This window comes from Cuculus canorus, chromosome 17 (assembly GCF_017976375.1).
Source record: "Cuculus canorus isolate bCucCan1 chromosome 17, bCucCan1.pri, whole genome shotgun sequence".
Taxonomy (NCBI): domain Eukaryota; kingdom Metazoa; phylum Chordata; class Aves; order Cuculiformes; family Cuculidae; genus Cuculus; species Cuculus canorus.
In genome coordinates, this window is record NC_071417.1 from 15,298,409 (window position 1) to 15,309,024 (window position 10,616).

General features: G+C 47.2%; 1 protein-coding gene across 1 annotated transcript in view; it reads right to left on the reverse strand.

The window, feature by feature from the left end:
* HIC2 (HIC ZBTB transcriptional repressor 2) overlaps positions 1–10,371 on the reverse strand; it is a 78,964-nt gene extending 68,593 nt beyond the window's left edge. The window contains exon 1 of the mRNA XM_054082498.1: positions 9,845–10,371. The gene's annotated coding sequence lies outside the window, so the exon portion shown is untranslated. The remainder of the gene's footprint in view (positions 1–9,844) is intronic.
* Positions 10,372–10,616: the final 245 nt, after the last annotated feature.

The following is a 10,616-nucleotide window of genomic DNA, read 5'->3' on the forward strand; positions in this document are numbered from 1 at the left end:
GCAGTTCTGTTTTACCTAACAACTCTAAGGCCCCAGCCCCTCTCCTCAGGCTGGATTGTGCAAGCTCCTACTCCTGCTGTCACCCAGAGTTCAAGCAAAGCGCCTGAGCAAGCATCCACAGAATCTGACCCCCCCAGTCAGTTATCTATACTGCACCTATTTGTGCCTCGCTTTGCAAGCTTTTTAGCCAAGGACATGGTATATTGTCAGCTGCAATGTGCTTTATCTCCATTTATGGCATTACATCTAATTTTTGGTGCCAACTGCAGCATTACCCTCACAATGGCATCTATTAGAGACTGCTTCACCTGAAGACTCTGATCTGACCAACAACCAGTTTGCACTGTTCTTTTTTTGATTTTATTGTAAAACCACCGTGTTCACGCTGCCTCTCCGCTTCTTTGATTTCAACCATTTTGTTACAGAATAGCAAGACAGAGACTGAATCGTGAAATCCCCCACCCTGACTATACTCAAGACACTGCCATCCTTTCTTCCCTGAAGATTTAAAAGAAAACTGGGAACCAAAAACAAAACCAAAGCAAAAAACTTGACTGGTAAGTCTCCAGTCCTGTGTAAGTTTAGTAGAGGCAGAGCTGCTTTCCCCATGCCACTGCAAGCATTCCTGACGGGCACATGGCCCCTTACCCCCTTGCAAGGCACAGGAGGAAGGGGTGGGACAGCAGCATGGCACAGCATGGAGCAGTTCTTATGGGAAAAAAAAGCTGCAAGTTCCCCTGAAATGCTGCATCCTGCATGCCACAAAGGACAGCTGCTACCTTCTCACTTACAAAAACGTGACCCCAGCCAATCAATCCACAGAGCTAATGCTGCCAGATAGGCTCCCACTCACCACTTTTGATGGTCAAAGCCGTTGTAACTAAGCAGCTTCCCCTCCACCTCAAAAGGGGATGTGCTTTTCTTTTGCTCCAAGAAGTTTTGGGGTGGGCAGTGCTTTGGGTTCTTTTGTTTGTTTGTTTTTTGGTGGGGTACAAGCCAAGTTGTTTCATATAAACACAGAGACAGCATGGTTCCATGTGTAACCATGGAGGAAGTGTGCACAAATAGGCAAATATTCTGAATAATGGCAGAGTAGATGCACATGGAAACTTGGTTGGACTCATCTAGACTCCTTTCTCCCTTTTTTGTCCAAATAGTTCATGGATGGGGAACATCCCAAGCCTTTGGTTTGGTGTTAAGATGTTCTGAGTATTAGGTACAAAAACTACTGGCAATTCTTCTGAAAGAGTACTGCTGGCATCGTGTAGCCCAGGTCTCATTTCATGTGAACTCTCATAATTTGGAAGGGAGAGGGAGATTTTGTTTATTTATTACAAGTGAAAGAGAGAAACTGGGGTGTTTAATCAGTCATTTGTGTCTACTAGTACTGGAAGTTGGTTTGTCTGGCTATGACCATAGCTTCTCTTCTGTCAGGGGAGAACCCTTGTGCAGCTTTCAGAAAGTCAAGCATCTCAAAAAAAATGAAGATGACAGAGACACAGCTGTAAGGCACAGATTACTAATTATGAAAGCATTTTGAGATTCTTGGGTGGAAAGGATCTCTTTGCTGGCTAGGCAAATATTTTAATTCCGTACTCCAATGCTCACCGTTCCAGCAGGACCTTTGAAATACATTTTCCTTCCACAACTGTCCTCTGTTGCTAGTTACACCTCCATCAGCTTTTAAATAACAGCATGATTTCCAGTACTACAGCACTATCAAATGCACTTGCTTTTTCTGCCTTTGGTTCCACTTACACAACACTGAATTACTGCTACAGCGTGCAGTTTGAAATCCTCCTGCACCATCAACAGGGTGAAATATTAGACAATAGCAGCTACTACTGTTACTTACTGTTCATTAGATGCTGAGGGAAATTAAACCCCTCTTCAAAATATCACAGCCTTATAAAGGTGGGGATAAGAGAGGTACAGACAGATTAAATGATTTTTCCAGAATCAAACAATGAATCGGTGGCAAACAAATTCTTTTTGTTTTAGTCACCAAAATAGATAGTCAGAATGAAGATAATGGCTTATAGTCCTCTCTCCTCACTCAGGAGCTAAGGAATATCGCTATGGCAATTAAACCCATCACTTACAAGTAGCAACCAGAAACTGGGAGATCCAGCACAACTGGGATAAGCCGGCTGACTACAGCTACTAAAAAGAGGTCCACACTTGGGGAAATACTCAAGACATTCCTCCAGGGGTACCACCCATAATAACAGCCAGCAGTCTCACACACCTCTGCATCTTGGATGGATATGCAGAACCGCATACGTTAAACTACTTTTCTTGGAGTTGACTTCAGAACACTGCCAACTTGTAACAGCAGAGTCAGTTTTGCTGCCAATACAATTTTTACCTAGAGCAAACGGAAGTGCTTTTCCAGGAATTTCTAAGACTCTTGCGTCATGCAGGACGCTGGCACTGCACCACGCAACCCACGGAAGAAAGACAAAAAATACGAGCTGCTGCTCTGCACATCCTGAAAGGGATTAGTTAGAGGCATTTATTTATTCCCAGGAAGAGACTGGCAGTGCACACCGTATCTTCCAAAAAAACCCAGTGTTTGCTGCAGAGGAACGGACTCTCATTAATATTTTCACTGCTGTAGCAAAAAGTGAATAATTTTTATAGCTGGCGTGTTTCAGTGTTCATTACTATTTTGAAAGCCTTGTTTGGTAGAGTACAGTTCTGAAGGACTGGAGAGCAGTCCTCGCTCTTCCTCCTGCACTGTGGGTTTTGCATAATACTAAAGCATTAGTCCTTTGGCAGCTTTACCATTTTGAATCATTATTGCAATTATGTGTCTGATGACAGCATTTACAGGCCCTTGCTAAGGTCACGGTCCCATTGTGCAAACTTTTAAATTGATGAGCTTTTATAATATAAATATACAATACAAACCAAGGATATTGTATTCTCCATACTTTAAGGATGAAGACAACTTAAGTTGCTTAACTTCCTACATGACCATGGCACAGAAAATGTAAATCAGTGGTAGAAACAGTACACAAGACTTCCCTAGACTGCCAGCTCACCCACAAGAATTAAATATGTGCATACATTCAACCACTGGACCCATTCGGAACAGCAAGTACTTACAACCAAGTTTTCTGGGTAAAACTTAAGTTGTTAAGTTACATTACTTTTACAACACCCTCAGCTAAACATCATTCTGCTGACATCTGAATAATCACAAGACAACTCTCACTCTCATGCCAAAATTCCTTTCATTGAGCCCTTTAGTATACAGCTCTGGCTATGTACTCTTCGTAGGTGTGCACACACGTTTAGATGTTTTAGTGAATTCTCTGCCATCCACAACTTTGGTTGATAGTTTTCCCACCTAGAAGGACATCCACGTTTTTCTTTGAAGAAGAAAATATGTCCCTAATATTACATTATCAAAGAGCATTTGCACTGCCTAGAAAATGAACAAAGAGCCTTTTTTAAGGACTCAAGAAGTTTGATGCAAAAAGTTCCACAAGGACCATTCTGAATACTTTAGAAGAGTAAACAGAAACTAGGAATAACAAAGCACCTCATCCTTCCAGGGGCAGGGGAAACAACAGTAAATAAAACCAGCACAAGTTGGATTCTCACTATACACTGGCATAATTTCAAAGCTGCTTTTAAATAGGTCTTGTTTTAAAAAAAGTTGGTCTTCAATAGTATTGTGTCTGCTAGTGAAGTTTTGAAGAAAGTCAATCCCTCACCAGAGAAAGTCACTGCTTCATCGTTTCATCCAACCCTGGGCAGTTAAGAACCTTTCACATCAGGAGCCTCTTGTACAGAGGCAGAGAGAATGGTTTTCCACTTTTAGTACAATAACCAGTGCTTTCAGACTAGAGAAAGCAACTGAGATTTGAGGAGGGGCAGAAGGGCAGGAAAGGTTACTTCCCTGCAAATTAAAACTAGGTGTTAGAGACTAATATCTATATGCCAGTTCTTAACTTACAGAAGAGCAGCATAACTAAGAAATAATAGATTCCCTTTTGCTTAAAGAACATTTTCTTTGCTTTGCATTTAAAATGGAGCTGAGTAACAATTGCAGAATAAGTCACATAGGAACGGACCTCAGGAGGTCATCAGAAAGTATTTTGGTAAGAAAATATTTTCCAAATATTTTTATTTAACAGTTCAAGGTACTCAGGTTTAGCATTTCACTGAATTTAATCCTGTATAAGAAGTTGCTTAATACGTTTCTCAAGAACAATAACATAGTAAATTAATTTGATTTCTGATTTGCATGTTAAATCATAGCTTGACTGTCTTAAACCCTGTCCTCCTGCTTAACCGAAAATAATACCAAATTTACTTTATAGTTATTTTTAGTTGCACATCAACATGTTTTAATAGGTACAAGCCATTGAGATCCAGTCTTTCCACTGGAGAGTAACTAGCACACAGACAAACAGGCAACCTTTAAAATAAGGTTTCTTGTCGGCTGATTTCAATTCTTGATTAAAATTGGCAATGCAAATGACTATTCTGTTCTTTCTCAGACAAGAGAAAAGATTTCTAAACTGTCAAACTGTCTGGGAGCATCTCGACAGCAGATGGAAATGCAGTAAGTGGAGTCCTACATGGCAGTGTCTTTATGTGACTCCTGGAAAACTGAATTTAGGCACTGAATGGTTCTTTATACAACGGGAAATGAGCGCACATTTAAGGGAAGGAATCTGCTGTACACCCCTGTCATCTTAAACCAGTTGGGGAATGAATGGGACCAGCCCAGCATGAAGAGGAGAGTAATGCTGTTTACCATGTGAGGCCTCTTCCCCAGTCAGTCCATCGTGTCTCTCTTCTAAAACTCACAGCAAAAGACTGACTCGAAGACAATTTTTGTCTTGCATAGTGCTTGTTTCCAGGGAAGGGAAGGAGTGGATGGGGCAAACCAGTACATCATTGAAAGCTACCCCATCTTCTTTTACCCAAGTGACTGAAGGACAGTGAATGCCTCAGGCTAGCGTGGTGACATAAAACGCTCTCCACCTCCCATCCAAAACATGGGCAAGGACAACGTTCCAAGTTTTTCCATCCAGTATCTAAAGCTGGAAGAATAAGAGGGAGTTGTTCCCAGTTCCTGCACAGACCTCTCAGAACATTCAGCAACAGGAACAAGAAATACCCTCTGTTTCAGGACCATTTTATTAGGAGAGCAGTCCCTGATGACAGTTCTGAGCAGGAAACTCCTGACACTTCCCTGGACTCCTCTTATTGCCAGCTGAAGATCAAGACCCTTCCTCTGCCAGCTTAGCTGTCAGTGCGTGTGTCTTCCAATGCTGTCGGCAGGATTGCCCAGCAGTTTGCCTTTTTGACATCAGCAAGAGACAGCACTGAGAAAGATTCCCACAACAGGTCCACTTCCAAATGGCCGCTTGAGATTTTCAGTTTACAAGTTCATTCTTTAGCCTCTTCAGATCTGCAGCATACGCATCAGAAAATGTGATACAGTATATATGTAATCCTGGATAAACGAGACTCCCCATCCCCTGCCATCAAGTAAAATCAGTAACTAGAATCCCTGTTTAGGGTCTGTGATTACAAGGATCACTGTCCGCCCTGCCCTGGTCAAACAATACAAACTCTAGGAAAGCACAAGAGACATCATTTCAATAATGCAAAACCCTGTTGCTTCCACTCTAGAACAGCTGACTTGAAGTGCATGCTAGCAGTGCTTATTAACAAAATGAGAAATCTGATATATGGAAAGAAAACACTATGTGAGGATTAATCCTGGATTGCAGTTTGTGGCCAGCACTGGGCTGTCATCCAAACACAGATGAAAAAGAAGAAAGTTTCTCCCACCTGTCCCTTACAGCAGGTACAGCTACTCCAGTGCTGGAGCCTCCTCCTCACAGCTATTTTAACAACCCATTCTAGATCAGCTTAAAATTCAGTCCTGACCTCACTGTTTCATTTCTTCCTTGTTTTGTGGGAGCGAGCACTGGAGGGTGAATTTTCTTTCCAGGAATTACAAACAAGAAGCATGAGTAACTTACAAGTTTGGACAGCTAGCTTGTAATACGCGTAGACTTCAAGGAAAGAAATCCTGCTTAATATTGGCATCCTGTTGGAACCTGGAGATCCTAACTGAAGGAGAAAATACTACTCCCAGGAACACTTGTTTTTTTCTTTACATTTTTTCTGCTGCTTTTGAGAGAAGTAAGCACACTGTCACCACTGATTAAAAATGACCTGAGCACACCAATGCAGTTGCTCTGCCAACGAGCTACTGCACAGCACAGTGAAATCTCTATTGCAATGCATTGTCCTTGCTCCAGATACTACAGTGAGATAAAAACAATTTAAGCAGCCCTAGTGGTTTAATCACTGGTGTTCAATCCACACCAAACCAAAGGTTTTATTTTCTAAAAGTCATTCTCCTGCTTATGGTTGGGTCGACATTCTGTTGTTGCAATCTCACAGCTGAGCCCCGTTAATTTTTCTCCCAGCCCAGCAGGGTAGGCATGTCCGCTGATGCTGAAAAGGTCCCCCTTCCCACTGAGCCTTCTCTGTCACAATAACAGCCAATATAATGGCTGTCTCACAAATGTGATTCTGCTTTCTGCCATTCCAAGATCACATTTGCTGATGCACTGAAATGGCACTTTGTGGCAACGTTTGTCCCGAGACACTGTCAGAAAACTGCAGATCTCTTCATACACTTTATCAGTCAGGTTTGGTGAGGAGATGGGAAATTTGGTTTTCTGTAGAGAAAACATGACAACCTTGTTGTACAAATACCTTCTACCTATCAAGCTACAATATGTTCATCGGCCTGGACAAGAGGGTTAAACACTGCGGTCAGCACAAACGAGTTCTGATATAAAGGCAAATGCACCTTAGTTTCCAAACATTATCCTATTTCCCTACATCTATCATCAAAACAGCTAGTGAGAGCTCGAAGAATAGCCACGTACTATTTTCTATCCAAGGTCAAAGGAATGCACAGCGTACACTTTACGTTTGACAGTTCTTAATTGCTATGGGCTGTAAAAATCCTAGGAAATGAGAACTCTTAATGGAAGATCTGCTGTTAGCAATCACCAGTTTTAGGCTGTGGTGGCTATTTTAGGCAGCTTCAATCCATTACATAGCCAAACTGATTCGCGTTATGTTGGTTCTAGTTGTTTTAATCTACTACTCAAAATAAATTGAACATGTACCCTCCTGGAATAAGCCCTCCAACCTTCTCCTCCTCTCCTTCTCTCTCCCCACCCCTTGTCACACATTGGCTTCTGCCAGACAATTCAGCACTGACACTACAGTGTATAATGTGGTACCAAGTGCTTCAAGCATCTTGCGATACTTACTACTATCTACACATCAGTAAGTCATTCCGCCCAGCAACGTATGTGAAGACTAACGTGAGCTATTTCTTTACGCATTGAAGGTTCAGAGCCCTGCCAGATCCTTGGAAGTTTTCCCTCCAAACACCAAAACCCCATCCCTTTCATGCACGTGCATCTCATCTGCATTTCATGTAGCTTAGGAAGCATGACATGAGAAAACCCTGCTGTATCCTTGGATTCTCCCATTCCTCCTGCTTACACCCCTGCGGTCACACAAGTCTGCTGTGATTAAGCAATGGATTTTAGATGCAAAAGAACAAGGCGCTTATGCCGGGTTTCCTTACCATTGATAGAATGGAAAGTAACAAATGTAAGAGGTTGCTTATTCCAAACACTGATCTCTGGAGCCCAACTCGTATGTCAGTAGCAGGTGGCAAGTTTGAAGAGCCCTCTCCATCCTTTTTTTTTTTTTTTTAATAAATATAACAAAGGGCACACAGATTTGACCTAATGGGTCAGCCATCAGAAGTTAAACTGATTTAAATAATTAGACCTAGGATGTAAGGCACCACTGCAAATAATTGCTTCTAATGCTTTTAGGATTAGATTGCTAATGAAAAGGCACAAAAAGGAGGCCACTTGCAGTTGTGGAAATAAGTCAATTTTCTTTCCATATGTCATTTTCTCCATGTAGATTTGCTGTGAAATCTTAAGGAGTCATTTACGGCTTTCTCTCCAGAGCTGCTGTTCTATGGACAATAGTTCTCAGTCATAAAATATAGTAATAAGTCATCTTGAAGCAGTCGTTGTTTATGTGCTGTATTTATCAAGCACAGCCAACATCTGCTCATAGTTCTGACATTTTCCAATGAAAGTGACTATTCCATATTGTTTTCCCCTTTAATTTGTGGGAAAACATGGGAGCCATTCAAACACTAACAGCATTCCGCAATAAATTTAAAACAGTTTTGGTCGAAGGACAGTTTATTCGCGGAATGCAATTCTGACGCTCTTCTTAACTGGTTTCCGGCTGCTCTCTCGGATTTATTCTAACAACCGAGTCTCGTCCGGGGTGATTTCGGGAGCCGCCTGCTTCGTTTCATATCTAATTCGTTAGTTCGGTGTAAAGGCACACGCTAACGGGTACCGGAGGCGAAGCTGCCCGGTCAGCCCGCGCTTCCCGAGGCTGCGGATCTCGCCTCAGAAACTTTCCAGTCCTCAAATCCCCCCTGCCTGCGCACACGCGTTCGGCCCGGAGAGGGTCCGGCAGCGGCGGGACGGGCGTGGTGCCCGCCGAGCAACCGGGGCAGCGGCTGGCGGCCGCGATAGTGGAGAGCGCGGGGGGCCGGGAGCCACCGTGCCCGCTCCCACCGGGAGTAACTGACCTCTGCCGCCCATACAAAGGGGGGCGGGAGCGGGCACGGAGCAGGCAAGGAGCAAGCGGGGTGCAAGAAGGGTGCAGGCAAGGAGCAGACGGGGAGCAGGGAGCGGGCACGCAGCAGGGAGCGGGCAGGGTGCAAGAAGGGTGCAGGCAGGGCGCTGCGGGCACCGCGCCCGCGGGGCTGCCCGGGCTGGGGGCCGCGCACACAGCCCACCCACCCCGCCTCCGGCTCTGCCTCGCTTCGCTTTGCGATGCACGCAGCCGAACGCAGCAGCCCGCTCCCCCCGCCGCGCTGGCACCGCGGAGCCCGGACCCGGCGGCCGCGGGCACGCTCGGCGCTCCCGGCTCCATCAATTACACTGTTACTCGCCTCGGCAACAACGTCGCCGGCCCGGCCGTACGGTTGGATTTTGTGGCCGTTTGGTATTTTTGCGGGGCTGGCGGCGGGGCACAAAGCCGGGCGGGCAGCGTCCTGCGCTCCGGCCGCTGCATCCCAGCCCGAGCCGTAACAAAAGCCGGGGACCCGCAACGCCGGGCAGAGCGAGCGGGGCCGGCGGGTCCTTCCCTCCGCGATCGCCGGCGGCGAAGGGGGGAGCCGGGGCAAAAGTTCAGCGCGGTCCCGGGAGGGCAGGGGGTGCCCAGGGGGCCAGCGGGGGGAAGGGGGCGATGCGAGTCCCGGGAGCCCCTGCCCTGCCCGCTCCTCCACAATGCGGCCGGATCCCCGGCACAAACACGCCCCCCCCGGCACCCCCGGGCGCTGCTCCCTCCTTTTGAGGGGGAGGAAAAAAAAAAAAAAAAAATAGGGCTGGGTTGTAGTGGGCGACCGGGGCTGGGGAGAAGGCTGCGGCGGGGCTGCCCACCGGGCCGGGGGCAGCGCCCCCCCTCCCCGCACACACGGCAGGAGGGGGGGAAACTTTGCAGCCGCTTCGCCCTCAGGCAGCGTTCGCAGCGCCCGGGCAGCGGCGTTCGCAGCGCCGGGGCAGGGCGAGGGGCGACTGGGAGAAGGGAATCGTGCGCGTTCTCCCCCGGGGAAGCCCCGGCGGTGCCGGGCAGGGAACAAGGGGACACCCCGCCGCCCCCGACTCTCCCGCGCGGATGGGCGAAGCCGCCGAAGAAAGAGCGGGGCTGGCGGCGCCGCGGAGCCCGGCCGCGTTACCTGCTTAGTGCATCGGGAGCAGCGGCTTTTCTTCCCTTCTCCTCTCCCTCTCCTGTCCTCTCGGTTTATACCAGCCTGTTCCTCATCTCACAGCCTTCCTCTCAGCGCCATCTTGCAAGCTTGTGACGTTGGGAGCCGCTCACCCCTGACCCACATTTGAATAGAAGCCAAAATGAAAAAAAAAAAAAAAGGGGGGGGGGGGGGAGAGGAGGGAGAGAGAGAGAGGAGAAAACGAGGGGGAAGATGAAGAAGAAAGAGCGGAACAAGGAGAGGCAGCGGCTAAGCGAGCGCCGTGCCGCCGGGCAGCAGCATCGCCGGTTCAGTGCCCAGCGATTTCCTGCTCCCGCAATAAATGTTGCCGCGGCGGCGCTGGGAGAGGGACGGGGAGCTGGGTAATTCCCACCGAGGGAGCAGGGCTTCCCCACCTCGCGCCGCCCCCCTGTCCTCACCACCCACACCCCGAAACCCATCGCGGAGCGCGGCCGCTGCCTCCCGGGGGCGCCCATCGCCCGGGGCTCTCGGGTGCGCGGAGGGGAATTCGATAGATTAGGGCTCGTAGATGTGTTGGAATCTGAAATGAGCTCGACCCACGAATTGAGAACGCATCCTCGTGGATAGCTCCATTTGCATATTAGCTTTTTATCGCTCCTGTCTGTTCCTCAGGGGCTGACAGGGCGTTTTACACCATCCCAGATACGGGTGAAGACACGGCCTTTGCACCCGCAGAACTCGTAGAAATGTGAAGTTTGGGGTTGTACAATTTTTGCTATTT